This window comes from Spermophilus citellus (genome assembly GCF_964194105.1).
Source record: "Spermophilus citellus genome assembly, contig: SCAFFOLD_142, whole genome shotgun sequence".
Taxonomy (NCBI): domain Eukaryota; kingdom Metazoa; phylum Chordata; class Mammalia; order Rodentia; family Sciuridae; genus Spermophilus; species Spermophilus citellus.
The window spans coordinates 892,285-908,541 of record NW_027672820.1 but is presented as its reverse complement, the minus strand read 5'-3'; the positions used below and the strand labels follow the sequence as shown (position 1 = coordinate 908,541).

At 36.3% G+C, this 16,257-nt stretch overlaps 1 long non-coding RNA gene across 1 annotated transcript; it reads left to right on the top strand.

Annotated features, from left to right (window-relative positions):
- The first annotated feature begins 5,689 nt into the window (after positions 1–5,689).
- LOC308640553 lies at positions 5,690–16,239 on the top strand. Its single transcript, XR_014020300.1, has 3 exons — positions 5,690–5,899; positions 9,043–9,237; positions 16,099–16,239. It is a non-coding gene; the product is annotated as an uncharacterized lncRNA (long non-coding RNA).
- The last annotated feature ends 18 nt before the right edge of the window (positions 16,240–16,257 follow it).

Genomic DNA, 16,257 nt, shown 5'->3' with positions numbered 1-16,257 from the left:
AGCAAGACCCTGTCTGAAAATAAAAAAGGCGGGGATGTACCTCAGTGGTAGAGCACACCTGGGTTCAATCTCTAGCACTATAAATATAAAATTAACTCCCAAGAGCTCACATCCAAAATGGAGTTGTTGTGGCCTATAAACATAATTGATAATCACATACTACTATTGTGTAGGATTTAAGTTTATTTAAAGATCCAGTGAAGAGTTTGGAAATTTAACAGGGTTTCAAGGAAATGGAGCTCAAATCCAATTTTGCCCTCTACTGGATGTAAGTTTTGAAAAGGTTCTTCATGACCTAGCAAATGTCATTTTAGGCTAATACTATTATAGCTAAGCTTCTTTGAGGTTTTGGATTCATTCTGAAAGTATTATGTCACTATTTTTGTACATAAAATGAATGATAGTGACCCTTGGAATATCCAAACAATATTTTACATGTAGGTCTCAAAATTGCAAAATAAATCTGACTCAGAATTATAAGCATCAAAAGATTGATCAACAGTATTCCTGTTCTTTAAGGCCTTGAGGCCATACTGACAAAGTAGTTGGAAAAAACATGCCCCATGAGAAAAAGTAATGGTTGGATATGGAAGATGAGAGGAACTGTGATGGAGGAGGGGCAGTGATACACCTCATGTTATCTTTCTTGCTAAGCACTGAATATAATCTCTCATATTTCCTTACACCTCAAACTTCTCATTGGTTTTACCTAAAGCATTGCTTTATTCACATCCAACACAAACACTTAAGAAAAACAATGAATTCCCTTCTGCATACGCTATAAATTCATTTCCAGTGTAACATTTTGTGTAGATTACAAACTTTGCTTCACAAACGATGAGAGGCAGAAAGGACACAGCTTGAGTTTTCAGTTTGCAGGTTGAGCTTGCAGCAAGGGAGGTAGAACAAAACTTCATACTTTGAAATAAATCTGATCTGCAAATCACCAAGAAAAAAGGGAAGTTGAAATTTAATAATTAAACCTAACAGGGGTTAGCATGAGGAAAAAGCTGTGTAGTTTTGAACATCAAGATTTTTGTTCAGTTCATGTACTTCCTGACTCTTAATAGATCCTGCTTATAATTCTGCATAGCATGTCTGACCCCTGGTACCATTCTTTTTTATTTGTTTGACCTGGTACCACTCCTTTTACAGATAACCCCTGCTAGCACCAATTTTCTAAGACCATATTTCTTCATCACACTTTCTGTTAGCACTATACACATTTCAGCGGTGGACTCAGACATTGTTATTTTTTCTTAATGATACCCAACCATTACTTTTTTTCCTTGGGGCATGTTTCTTACAACTACTTTTGTCAGTACAGCCTCAGAGCATTAAGGAATAGGAAAATCGTAAATGAATCTTTTGATGCTATAACTCTGAGTAATATTTATTATGCAATTTTGAGACCCAAAAGTAAAAATAGTATGAATATTTAAAGGGTCACTATCAAACAATTTTAAGTATAAAAACAGTGATATAACATTTTTCAGAACAAATCTAGAATCTTAAGGAAACTTAGTTATAGTAGGATTGGACTAAAATTAAACATGCCAGGAAATAAAGAACCTTTCCAAAACTTCCATGCAGTAAAGGGCAGTGCCATGCACAGACTTTAGCATTGGTGTATTGTTCAGGTCTGTTCTTGGGGTCAAGGGCAAAATTAGATCTGAGATCCATTTCCTTGAAACAAGAATTACAATGTCCAAGTCACTGCTAAAATGCATATAATGCTAACAGAGAGGGTGATGAAGAAATATGGTCTTAGAAAATTGGTGCTAGCAGGAGTTATCTGCTATTCTGGAAGGGGTTTTTTCAGGTCAAACAGATAAAAAAGAATGGGATTAGGGGTCAGACATGCTTTGCAGGATTATGAGCAGGATCTATTATGGGGGCAGGAGGAATATGACTGAACACAAATTTTCATGTTCAAAGTAATGCAGCTTTCCCTCAGGCCCCTGATAGGTTTAATTATTACCTTTCAATATTGTTTTTTTCATGATGATTTGTAATTAATTCTAGAATAGTGACATTGAACCTAAGATTTTCATTTTGTCAGGGAAAGGGAAAGAAATCCCAGGACATGTTGAAGGTAAAGAAATGAAAAGGAAGGATTTATCTCTGTCAATTCTCAATCATACTTGGTGGCAACCTACTTCATTTCCAGAGAACAGACAAAGTGTTAGACCAGGACGCAAGAAAAGACCACTGACTCCAATTAAAATCAAATTAAAGCAAGCTTATTATTTCGACCGGCCAGGATGCCTCTCCCACCCAAAACCGCAGGAACAAGAAAGCAGCCACAGCTTTCCTGCAGCCCAGCTTTATAGCCCAGAAAGTTACACAAAGGGGGGTTACAGATAATAGAACTCTGACGAGCATAACACTAATGGTAGTTTACATTTTTGCTGGCCCCGATATCAGAATTTATGAAGGTCATTAGAACCTCAGAGAGGGTCGTTATCTGGCCAGGGAAGGCCAATATTTGTGAGGCATCACTAAGGTTTCAGAGAGGGCTGCTATCTGGTCAGAGAGCCAGGCATGGGTGAGTTCAAGGCACAGGCAGGCATTCCAAGCAGGTTCAGAATTTGCAGTAATTTATAGTAAAGCCAAAATTATCTTTTCATGGCTTTGTGGCGAGATGGCTCCCAATTTTAAGAAAAGATCAGGTTGGGTCTATCAAAAGGAAGGAAATATGGAATAAATTTCTTGAGTCATTTTATGAATGACCTTTATGTTGAGAAGAAAATAGATATTCGTTGTTATGCATAGCTCTACATCATAGTATAATCACATGCCTCTTACCTTCAATTTGCCCATAATAACCTAGTAAGTCTGATGATGAAATCGTTTGTTATTTGAGAGATAATATGATTCAAAAATAAGAGGTGACATCCTTTACAGAGAAGTCAAGAGGTGTTCTAGATCCACTTGTTCTCTTAGCGCTAAACTGTGTCAATTACCAAATTTCTCTGTGTGTCAGATCACTTTTATGTAAAATGAAAATGAAAAAAAATCTTCAATTGTTAGGAATCAAATGGAAAAATCAACATGAAAGGGCTTTGCAAAATATAAAGTTCTACATTGATAAGTCATCATTTAATCCTGTTTCTGTCCCCAGAGGAAGTTAAATTTGCATTACACTAATTTATCTACTTCCTCTCAACCAGCCCTCCAAGAGAACAACTTCTGTCATTCATTTGTAAAATAGATGTCCTAAATTAGGGGTGTGGCAGACTAAAACTACTGTCAAAAAGAAGTGGATCTGTAATCACTTTGGTTAATGAGATCACATAAGGAAACAAGTTGTCTAACTGCCCTTATATTGTAGTCATACCTCATTTTATTGAACTTCATTTATTGCACTTCACAGATACTGTGCTTTTTGAAAATGTTTTTATTAGGGAATTTTAGTTATACATAATATTGGGGTTCATTTTAACATAATTATACAAGCATGAAATTTAATTTGCTCCAATTCAATCCCCAGGACTTTTCCTTTTCCTTCCTTCTCTACCCCTTGTTCTCTTTCCTTTATTCTATCAGTCTTTTTTCAATTTATTAAGTTTTTTCAATTAGTCAGATTAACATTATATATATATTACAATGAATTTCACCTATGTGTGTGTATCATGCACTGTTTTTTTTAAACAAATGATTTGTCTTGTTAGTGACTAATATAGCCAGTGACTTTAAGTTGAAGCCGAAAGCATATTTGTTCCTCCAAATACCCTAGGGCTTATGTGAATATTGAACCTGTTCTACCTTTTCTCTATAAATGGATCAACAATGTCTAGATGATAGGAGATGTGTTAACAACATGGTTTGTTCACTATTGAGATTTACTGCTCTGAAAAAAAAGATTCCTTTCAAAATATTTGTGCTCTTTAACAATACAACTGGTCACCCAAGAGCTCTGACGAAAGATGAACAATGAGGGCTGGGATTGTGGCTCAGCAGCAGAGAGCCTTCCTGGCACAGTGGGGGGGGGGGGCGAGGGGAGGGGGATAGAGGAGGGGAGCCTGGTTCAATCCTCAGCACCACATAAAAATAAAGGCATTGTGTTGTGTCCATCTACACCTAAAAAATAAATATTAAAAAAAATGAACAATGAGATTAATGTCTTCATGCCTGCTAACACAAGATCCATTCTTCAGCCCAGGGAACAAGGAGTCATTTTGACTTTCATGCATTTATGATTCATGGGGTCCGGTGTTAAAAAAAAGTCAACATCAACAAGTTTGAAAGAAGTTGATTCCAATTCTGATGAATGACTTTGAGGAGTTCAAGACTTCTGTGGAGGAAGTATCTGCATATGTGCTGGAAATAGCAAGGGGATTAGAATTACAAGCAATGCCTAAGATGTGACTAATCCTACAATCTCATGGTAAAACATCTGTGCATAAGTAATTGTTTCTTATGGATAAATGAAGAAAATGGCTTCTTTAGATGAATTTACTCTGGAGAAGATGCTGTGAACATTGTTGAAATTACAATAACAAAAGATTCAGAATATTACTTAAAGTTAATTGATTAAGCCGCTGCAGGGTTTGGGAGGATTGACTACAATTTTGAAAAAAAGTTCTGTGGATAAAATGCTACAGCATTGCATACTGCAGAGAAATCTTTCATGAAAGAGTCAAATGATGCAGCAACTTTATTGTTGCCTTATTTTAAGAAATTGCCGTAGCCACTCCAACCTGCAGCAACCACCTCTCTGATCAGTTAGAGCAGCTTCAACATGGAGGTACACCCTCCACCAGGAAAAAGGATTATGCTGCACTGAAGGCTCAGATGATCATTAGCAATTTTAACAGTAAAATATTTTTAAATTAAGGTGTTTATGTTTTTTTTAGACAATGTTATTTTGCACTACAAAGACTATAATGTAAATATAATTTTTGTATGCACCAAGAAACCAAAAAAAACTTATGAGACTCTCTTAATTGCAATATTCACTTTATTGCTGTCTGGAACAGAACCTTCAGTAGATATGCAGTATGCTTTTACAGGATTTGAATTGTATGAACACCTAGGGGTTCACTATTACCATCTTCTATGTCCAATCAGTTGATTCTAATTTCTGTAATGTCACTAGATTGATAGCATCTAATAGGTGCAAGAACTCAGTGTTGTCAAAAGTGAACAGATGTCTTACATCTGGGGGTTACCAGAGATAAAAGGAAGAAAAATGAACTATTTTTATGTGGAATGAGCTCTGGTGACTCTAATATTGAAAACCATTCCATAGAGAAAATTTTCAAAGGATATACAGGGTGCTTAGCAAAGACAAGATTAAAAATTCCATTGAAAATTTAAAAGGAAGAATTTGTTTAATTGAATGGTAGTATACTGAATTCACCTTTATAGTTAAAATCACATCTCTACACAATTTACAACTGGATCTCTAGTTTAACATATTGCCCATGATTACCATATTTATCTGTATTAATTAAGGTAAACGAATTTCACCTATCCCGGGTTTGCCCCGCCCACATCTGCTAATAAGCCCCGCCTTCTGCTTCGGGATTCCAGCCAATCCTGTATTTCAAACATCTTTGAGCAGAGCTATCGCGAGACTCTCGCGGTAGCCTTAGATGGGCTTTAACTGAGTGGACTTGCGCAGAATTGACGCATGAAGCCAGAGCGGGACACAGGGGGCGGGGCTCTCCGACGTGCGCGTTCACTTTGACCCCACGCTTCAGCGCGCACCCGGCAGCCGGGCGCTGTGGTTTCTGGGCGCCCCTGAAAGCCGACGCTACCCAGCATACCGCGCGTGTGCCCACCTTAGGCGGATGTTTGGTGGGCGGCGAATGCCTGCTGGGGGTCTGCAAGAGCATTTGAGGGACCCGGGTCTAGCGCAGAGAGACTCGAGAGGCTTGGATAACCAGCCGAGGTAGGTGCTTGGGTGATGGAGGGTCAGGGGTCATAGGTTGCGGAGGGAAGACGTCTCTGGCGTCCTAGGGCCACGGAGAGAGGACTTGGGTGTCCCGGACCTCGGGAAGCGCCAAGGGCTGAAGGGGAACGGCAGCGCGAGCCTCCCGGACCCCATCCTCTTCCCAGACTTGCGGGCCTCCGGACCGCAGCAGCTTTCTCGGGGGCTGGCGCGGGGCGTGAGGAAGGTGGCCATTCTTCTCACCGTGGATTGGGGCCTGCGGTGTGCGGTGTGGGGTCGAGACCACGCTTCACTGCCAGAGGGCGGTAGTCGCGGTCGGCGGCCTCTGGGTGGCTTGTTTGCCCAGCTTGCTAGGAATGGTCGGCTGCTTCCAGCCTCGCTCCAACTCCTGTAACCTCTTTTGCTTCTTTTGGGAGGATAACTGGGTATCTTCGTATACTTACCTATGCCCCCTGGAGGCTGGCACTGGGCAGCCTCCCGGCTTCTTGGTGTGCGGGATTCTGTAGAGTTAAAGGGGAGGCAGGGACTTCCAAGTTCGTCTGACTGAAAGTTCTGTTACCTTTGGAGTTAGATTAATTACATTGCATTCAAAATCGCTCTTGCACATTGTGCATTTGTGTTAGCTGGGTTCATGAAGGAAGACACGTGTGATTGTATCTGATGATTGACGATCCCTGTCAGATATACATTATTATTAAATCGTGGCAAGTAAACGTGAGCTCTTTTCTCAAGCAGCTCGGCATTTGCATGAGGCAGAAACCCTAGATGTTTGATGTTTTCCTACTTGTACTTAAATTAACTTGAGACTGTCACTGAACAAAATAACATAATTTTGAAGTTGTTACTGCTATTTTTAGTTTTTCCAGTGGGCGATAGCAGGAATGATGACACTCCCTTGAGTAGAAGTGATCCATAATATCTGTACTGTCAAATTGTGGTAATACTGGATTATTAAGAGATTTCAAGTCCTTTGTAACAACTGGACTTTGTTTGCCTAAACCAACACCTTGGGCAGTGAAATGGCAAATGTATATTTCTAGTTGCCCTTGATAGCCTGAGCCATGGTCTGTTATGGATTTGTTGTAATTCAGGATTTGTTTATCATTGAATGAAGGAATAAATCATTTGGAGGGGAATTTTTTAAATTTAATACTCATTTGTTATGTTCTCTTAATAACAGTTTATTTACTTTTTTAGCAGTCCCTCTTATTTTCGTTAAAAGATACAATTTGTTCAGTTTTTTTTAATTTTTCCTGTCTCATTCTGGGACAGAGATAGCAAAGAATAGTTTTCTATTCTCTGAAGTCTGATAGAATGTGAATTAAAGAGACTTCTCAAAAAAGAAATGTGAATAAAGTACTGTAGATCCTTATAATGAAGGAAGATAGGAAGTTAGAGATCTTTGCTTCACCTTGTTTTTGTATATTATTTTTATCCTGGCACTGACCTGGCTTTGGAGGTAAAATACTGAATAAGATACTATTCTTAGTCAACTTTCAAGAAATTCATAGTGAACCCTGGAGCAATTGGAATCAAGCATGAGAGACTCTTAAGTCAATTTCCTCAGTCATACATGGCAGGAAGGCTTTCTGGAGAATATAGGACAGCCACTGGGAGGAAAGTGTGAGAGGGTGTTTACATCAAAAGGCTTTTTGCATTTAAATGCAGGACAGTAAAAGTGTGACCCATACAGAAAACTTCACATAATTACATTTTACCCAAATACTAATATTTATGGAGGGTGAAAAAGTAGAACAATCAAAGGTCTGATTCAAAAGGTATGAAGACACATGGAAAAGGAAATGGGATTGGGTTACAGATGTATAGAATTTCACCAGTACTTATTAGCTGATGATTATCTTTGACCAAAAAATATCTTTGGTTTAAGACATTATCTCTGGATAGAGATTCCTTAGGGAAAGAGTCAACCAGATATATATATTTTTTTTAAATCATGAATTTTGCTCCATTGAGAACTGAACAAAGGGAGAACATGCAAAAATGCCTAGTATTTACTTTTCTCCAATTTAATTATTATCGTTGATAAATAACTGAGTCTCTAATGTTAGGAAAATCAGGTTGAAATCAAACCTGTAAAGGAATGTACAAATTATATTGGCATACATGATTTCAAAGACACTGAATGGGTCTTACCAGAGAATGAATTAGTAGTTGAAGGAATGTGTTCTTGGTATACAAGTTTATTTTAAGAAATGTGGGCACACAAAAGACAAAAATTTTAAAAATGACACATTGCTTCTATTCATATTCCATTGGCTGGAACTAGTCATGGTACCTTACTAAGCTGGGCAGCCATATCCCAACTAGTCTATACTTTGGAAGGAAAGAAATGGATTTCAGCAGGCAACTAGTTATACCGAATAAGGTTTCTCCATTTTGGCAACTCAGTGGAATAGGAAGCCTAAAACAGTAATGAGGATAGTGCCTGTGTCTTAATCCCCAGACATTCTGATTTAATTGATTGGGTTACAACCTAGGATTTTTTTAAGAGTTCTAAATGTGCGGCTAAATTTAAGAAGCACTGATTTATGGTCCCCATCCAAATTCAGTTGTAGTAAAGTGTAGTTTAGAAGACTCTGAGGATGATAATGATAACATCTACCACATTGTGAATACATGCTAAACTTCTGTTACTGTTCTTTTGTACTTCATTTATTTATAACTACAATCTTGCTGTCATCCGCATTTTAGAAATGAGAAACTGTCATAGAAAGGTTAGTTTACTATTTCAGTGACACATAGTTGGTAAATACCAAAGCTGGAATTAGAATCTAAGATTTCAAAACTCACATTTTTTTCTGTGAGCTATATTGCTTTGCAGATGTCATTGTTTTTTGGACCTTCATAGTTTGGTTTCATAGTGTGTTATATGTTCTGTGAATGTTGGTTACATAGCTGTATACCACCCATTTATCAAAACTCTTCAAATTGTACTCTTAAAATTTTATATGAAAATCATACCTAAAGTTGATTAACTTTATTAAGTGTGTGTGATACATTTTTGGCCCAGTTTCCTTCAACCCATATCCATGCTCTTTGCCATATACAATTCCACCCAGTAAAGAAGTGCAATAGATTTCCCTACATCTTAATTTTGTATCCATCAATGTGATTTGTTTTAGGTCATGGAACCTTAGTGATTTTGATGTATGAAGCACTTTGAAAAGTACTTGTGTGACTGGATTTGTGTTCTTACACCTCAACCATTGCCATATAATTGTTCCTGAGGTACTTCTTCTATCTCAGGAGGAGAATAAAAACTACGTAAGCAGAGCCAGACTCCTCCTAGAAACCTATCTTACATCAGCCACCCTCAGGTAACCTATTGATCTGTGAGAAAAAATGATTTGCTGTTTCAAGGCATTGAACTTTGGAGTGTTGCGTTATATTGCATGTGTGTGGTGGCAGTAATTAACTGATAAAGCTGGTATAACCAAACTTACTAGGGTTCCAGTTGAGTGACTCAGTTTCACATTTTCAGCATGTGTTCTGAGGAGAATGTGACAACAATTAATGCTTAGGAAATTAGGGGCTTTCTATGTATTATTTCTCCAAGATAAAAGAAGATGGTAAAAAAGTCATTAACCATTGTCAGAGACTGATTATAATCCATCACTTGTGCATTCATAAACTAAGCATTGTCTAATGTGAATGACATTTTCATGATTGACTTAGATTAGCACTGTTTGATAAACTTTTTGCTATTTGAATGTTTTATGCCAGTAGTTACATTACATACGGCTACCAGGTACTTGAAGTGCGACTGGTGAGACTGAGGAGCTAAGTTTTTAATAATACTTTTATTTATTTTAAGTTGAATTCTACACATAGCTTGTGTTACTTAGCTGGGCTTGGTTTAGCCAATAGTAGACAAAAACTACTTCCTTGGAGCTGCTGTGGATACCATCCTTCTTTGAGTTACAGAGCCACTGTGTTCCTAAATAAATGTTCTGTCAGCAAGGAAGTGGGGATAGATCAGGAAGATAATTACTTCTGATTCTTTTATGGTTATTGGTCTATTCAGATTTTCTATTTCTTGGGCCAATTTGTTCATTGTAGATTGTTAGGAAATTATCTGTTTTATCTAGATTTTTTAAGTTTATTAGGAAAAAGCTGCTCTTAATATTCTCTGATAATTTTTAATTCCTGCATCTTTTTTTTGCTTTTTAAATCAACTTTATTAAGATATAATTTACATATTATAAAATTTTAAGACTATAATTTGATGAGTTTTGATAAATATGCTATTTATATAACCACCATTCATAAAACATTTCTGTTATCCAAATCTTTCCCTCCTGCTCCTTTGCTATCAGTTACCTCTTTCCAATTTCTGGCTCCTGGTAATCACTAATCTGCTTTATATCACTACATTTTAACTTTTCTTGACTTTCATATAAGTGGAATCATACAGTATGTAGTCTTTGACAACTAGCTTCCTTTACCTTCTTTAATGCTTTGAAATTTTACCCATACTGTTGTATACATCATAGTTTGTTTTATCCTTTAAGGCTACTGAAGATTGAACCTAGAGTCTTATATGTGCTAGATAAGGGCTCTACCACTAGCCTTATCCCATCACAATTTGTTTATTTTTATCATAGAATAGCATTCCATTGAATGAATATGCCACAGTTTGTTATCTCTTCAGCAGTTGATGGATATTTGGATCGTTTCCAATTTTTTAGCTCATTTAACATTATTAGATTCTGACAAACTTTTCCAAAGTGACTGTTATATTAAAATATTTGAGAGTTCAATTTCTCATATCTTCAGTCTTTTAAATTTGAACATTCTAGTATATATAGTGGCATCTCATTGTGATTTTGTATTGACTTTATATTGTTGTAATGACTTAAGATGGTGAAAACAGTTTCATGTGCTTATTTGCTACTTCTAGATCATCTTTGGTGAAGTGTCTGTTCAAAATTTTTGCCCACTTTTTTAAGATAAAATGGTATTACTCCAATTTGTTTTATTGTTTATTTGCAGGAGTTCTTATATATTCTGTAAATAAATCCTTCATCAGATATTGTTTTGCTAATATCATCTCCCATCTGTGGCTTGTCTTATTTCCATAACAGTAACTTACGAAAAGCCAAAGTATTTAATTGTAATGAAGCTTAATTTATCATTTTTAATAGTCTCAGATTTTTTTTGTGTGTGTCCTCTTTAAAATATTGTCTTTTTATTATTATTATTTTTACCTGACTTAATGTTACTTGATTTTCTACTAGGAGTTTTCAAGTTTTAGCTATTTATTCTAGTTTATCATCTATTTTGACTTAACTGTTACATATGTTATGTAGTAAGCCTCTAGGTTCACTTTTTTTTTTTTCATATGGATACTCATTTATTGAAAGGGATATACCTTCCCTGTTGATTGCCTTTGAACTTTTCTCAAAAATCAATTGACCATACATATGGGGTCAGTTACTAAACATTTTATCTTTATTCATGGGTATTATGTCTGTCTTTACACTATTACCACAAGACTTATTGTTGATATAAGTCTTGAAATAAGTGTAATTCATTCAACTTTATTCTTCTGTTCCAAAATTTTTTGGTTCTCCTAGATGCTGGGCATTTCAGTATAATTTGTAAAACCAGTTTGTCAGTTTTTTTCAAAGAAACTTATTGGCATTCTGAATGGTATTACTCCAATTCAATAGATTAATATTAAGGAATTGATATGTTGATATTTTGAGTCTTTCAGTCCATGAACATAATATGTCATATGATAATTATATTACTGTACTCTTATCTATTTTTACGTTTGCTGGAAAGTTTTTAGAATAATTTTTTAGATTAAAAAGTCAGTTATATCTTAAATTTGGAAACAAAAATTATAGTTACAGATACTTTTATTTCTGCTTTTTGTTTTATTATGAAGACCTACATTTCTGTCTAATATCATTTTTCTTCTGCCTGAAAACAACTTCTGACATATCTTATAGTATAGGTCTTTGGTAATCAATCCTTTTGGTTTTTGTCTTTTTTCATCTTCATTTTTGAAATATATTTTGCTGGGTTTAGGATTCTAGGCTAGGAGAAATATCAAAAGCAGAGATAAGACTAATCTGGAGAGATGATGCTTTTCAGCAATTTAATTATGGTATACCCTGCTGCTATTGTAGTTTGTGCTTGTTGTTTTTAAGGTTCTTGTAATTTGCCCTTACTGGTTTTCATTAAGCCTTTTGGTTTTCTGGGTTGATTGTGTTCTTATCAGATTTTGAAAATTTTCTTGCATGGTTTTTTTCAACTATTTTTCTTACCTTCACTCCCTTTCCTGTTAGATTCCAATTGCATCAGTGTTAGACAGTTTTAACATTTTCTAGTAGGTCCAGGTGCTCTGTTTGTTGTTTTTAGTGTTTGTTTATCCCTTTAATTCATTTTCACTACTTGCTGCTGTTACTGTGTTTGAATCCACTCTGCTTTTTCCCCCATGCCTTTCTGTTATTGGCCTCTTTTCATTTCAGATGTAATTTTTCCATCTACATATCTTCCATTTCTCCTCATTATTGTCGTGTTTTCTTCTACTTTCTTGGACATATTCAGAATATTTAGAATAACTGAATGTTTATATCTGGTAATTGTATCATCTGTGTAATTTCTAGATCTTTTTTTCTTTCTTGTCATGGTTGTTTACTGTTTGTTTTGTTTTGTTTTATGCCTGGTGATTTTTTTTTTGACATTTTGTTCAATTTTATGTTTGTTGTTTTTAAAGTTTGTTAGACTAGATTCAGAATGAACTCATTTTTGTTTTGTTTTGTTTCTGGCTGTTAGTCTAAAGCTAACTTGGGACCACTTATAAGGCAATTCTTCTGAAAATTCTACATGTTACCTCCTGTATGAAAAGGGTATTTCTGTAAACTATCCCCAGTTATGTATGAGCTGCAGGGATTGTTCCACCTGTTTCTTTTTTTCTCTGAATACTTTTCAGTTGAAGGTAGACACATACCTTTATTTTATTTATTTATTTTTTATGTGGTCCTGAGGATTGAACTGAGCCACAACCCCAGCCCCTGTTCCACCTATTTCTAGTGGTCCTTTCTCCATCTTTGACTGTTTCCCTCATCCACAAATATAAATCATTAAATCATTATCATGCATACTCAAGTGGTTCCTCTGTGTATCTTTAGAGCCCTCTGTGTGTGCACCTTCTATTTGATATTTTGTTGACGGGTTTCTGTTCTGGCGACTAAAAGGCTCAGGGGTTACTCCAGTTGAACTGGGCTGACTGGGCTGCGCAAAATAACCACACAAGAGACACAAATACCTTTTTCTTTGGAGTTGCTGTGACGGCTCCTCTGACTGTAAGGGTCCGCAGAAAGAGAGACAGGGAGAGCACACACTAACCCCTTTTATTGAGGAAAGCTATTCAAATGAGGCAAGGGGTCAGGTTTCAGGGGACTGAGTCTATCTTCATGATGTCCACTGTCAGCAGGTTGACTGACATTTGGGTAGGCCATATCCAAGGGCACAGTAAGAGAAGGGGACACACATACAAGGCACTTCCATGGAAGATTCTATCCTAAACTGGGCAAGGGGTTATATTACAAAGGAACAGGTGAGCATAGCTTCACCCATGGGGCTGTAGCAAGACACACCCATGCACGAGACACCAACCTTCAAACCCAAGAAGGGTGGGGAAAGCTCTGCCACATTTCTGTGACTGAGTGCCTTAGCACCTAACCGGGGAGTGTAACTCAGTCATGTGCAAGGTTGGTCTTCCTCGTTTTGTCTTACAAATTCTAAAATGTTTCCTTAATTCAGAAGAGACCACTGGACTCTGATTTCCTCCTATTGTTTCTGGAAACTGTCTCCTTGTAATAAGCTGGGAGAAGGGCCATCAAGAATCCTACTTCGCCTGGGATAGAGGGGTTTCCTGGGATTGACTACTTTCAGAGATTGAATGGCAAAATTTCCAGGTAAACCAGGAAGAGTCAGTTAGGCGCTATGAGATAATTTACTTGTTTCAGGGATCATTTTGACATTTGTTCTGTAATTATATTCATTCTGCTATTACTGAATCATTGACCTCCTCTCTTTCCCTTATTTTTCTCCTTCTCGGATTTTAGCAATTTAATTTGCTTTTCCAAAAATTTTTAACACCTTTTTTATAACCATATCTTTTTGGTGTTATTACTTACTGCTTCTGTTTCATGAAAACAGTATGTTTTCTCCCTAAGAAATGATGCTATTGACCATCTAGATTGTAAAGTGACTCACATTGTCCCATCTATTTCTTAGGTGAAAATTTGTCTTTTTTGTTTTTGTTTTTTTTCTCCTGTTGGTAGTCTCTAAATGTTTGATTGATCCTTGTGAGCTTGTCTTTGCACTTCAAATTCCCTCCTTCATCTTTCATTGCTTCTGCAGCTTGCTTTAGGGGAGAATCCAACATAGCTGCTTCAACTTGTTTTCTACTGTGTTCAATGAGAGTGAGGACTGATGAAACCCATCCATAGGTAGAGTCCATTGCCATCGACCTTTTTTTCCTATAATCAGTAACAAAAGGACATCTCTTCAGTTTAGGCAATACTCTCACTGGAAAATAGATGTCCCCATTACAGCTGCATTACTTTAACAAGAGAGAAGGTTGATATTCCATGATTGTCTGTGTCTGTGACCCTGTATTCACTTGGGTTCCACTAATAGGTCCACCACCTGGGCCTGGGAATCCTCTGGATGATGCTCCCTAATACATTCCTGCTGCCACTAAATTTTTCAGTCTTATTCCTTCTATATTATTTTTTAGAAACTTCTCAAAGTTTCTGGTCAGCTAAGATTTTCCTAGTCACTTTGTTTTGTCTTATTTTAAACAGGGCAATGTGTTCTTGAATTGTTTCTTTAAAATACATTTTTCATTCTTTCCGGGATTTGGAGCACATAGTTAGGGATGGGAGTTAGTAGGAGTAGACGACGGTAGGCTGCTTTGTGTGTTCAGTTCATCAAGAAATCAAAACACAGTTTCTTTTCTGTTCCACATTAGTCCATAATTTGATTTGTGCTTATTTTATATCCTCCCCTGAAATACAGCACAGTGCTGAGTATTTAGTGGAGACTCAGCAGATACCTGATAGGATATTTTATTTAACTTTTTTAATTGGTGCATATTAACTATACAAAATAATGGGTTTTATTTTGACTTATTTGTGCATGCATATAGCAATTCAAAAATAATATTTTTTTTTTGCTCTTAAAGCAAAATTTTAGTTGGTTTTGTTTGTTTGTTTGTTTAATGGATCTTCCCTATCCCCACCTCAACTACTAGGCTGGAATAGGCATTAACCATCATTATGACTTTAATTATTTAATATTTGAGTGATTTTATATTTGGCATAGGAATTGGCTTTTGAGTGAGGCTAGTGTACATTTAGCCCTGGTTCCTCTTTTTGAAATCACCAGCATGTGTGCGCTTCTCCCTCCACTTCTTTTACTTCCATTTTTTTTCCTGCTTCTGTCTCATTTCTCCTGGTTGCCATCACTACCTTATTCCCAGTTATCCTTCTAATCCTATTTTTCTGCTAATCCGTAAAAAGAAATAGAGATTTGTATTTTTATTTTTCCCTTTTAGAAAAGAAGATAAATTTTTAAGGGGTTTTAAGCTATATTAGGTTCAGGTGATATTTGGTTAATGATTTGGAATCATATAACAAAATTGAAATTCTGTAGCAATGATGTGAGTTTAAATATTAATAATCTATTTCAAATAAACATTTCCAAGCTATGTGAGAGATTTACCCTCACATATTACTTATCAAATGTGGGTTTTTTAAAAATATTTTTTAGTTGTTGGTGGACCTTTATTTTTTTTTATTTATATGTGGTGCTGAGAATCGAACCCAGTGCCTCATAAATGCTAGCCAAGCGCTCTACCACTGAGCCACAACCCCAGCTCCCTCAAATGTGTTTGTAGAACACATTTTACACAACAAATTGTCTTTACTAAATATATTCATTAAAGACCTGAAAAACAATTAGAATTTATTTGATACATGAGATTATGGTTAATATGTTCATTAACTGTATTTGACTTAATAAATTTTTGTTTGTTTCTCTCTGAAGATTTCATGTTAAATTTGTGGTCTTTGAGTTTATGTTGAATTTATCATCAGGGAATACTTACATACTAAAATCCTCTCATGATATGTCTACTGGTTTCATTTGTCTTCTAGAGTTCACATTTACCAACCAAGAGAAGGTGAAAATGAGCAACTGACGGAAACGCGCTCTTCCAGTGAAGGTAGATGAAGAAAAGCAGCAACAGCTTCGTTGGAATATGCATGAGGACAGAAGGAATGAACCACTCACCTTGACTGATGAGCAGCCCTGCC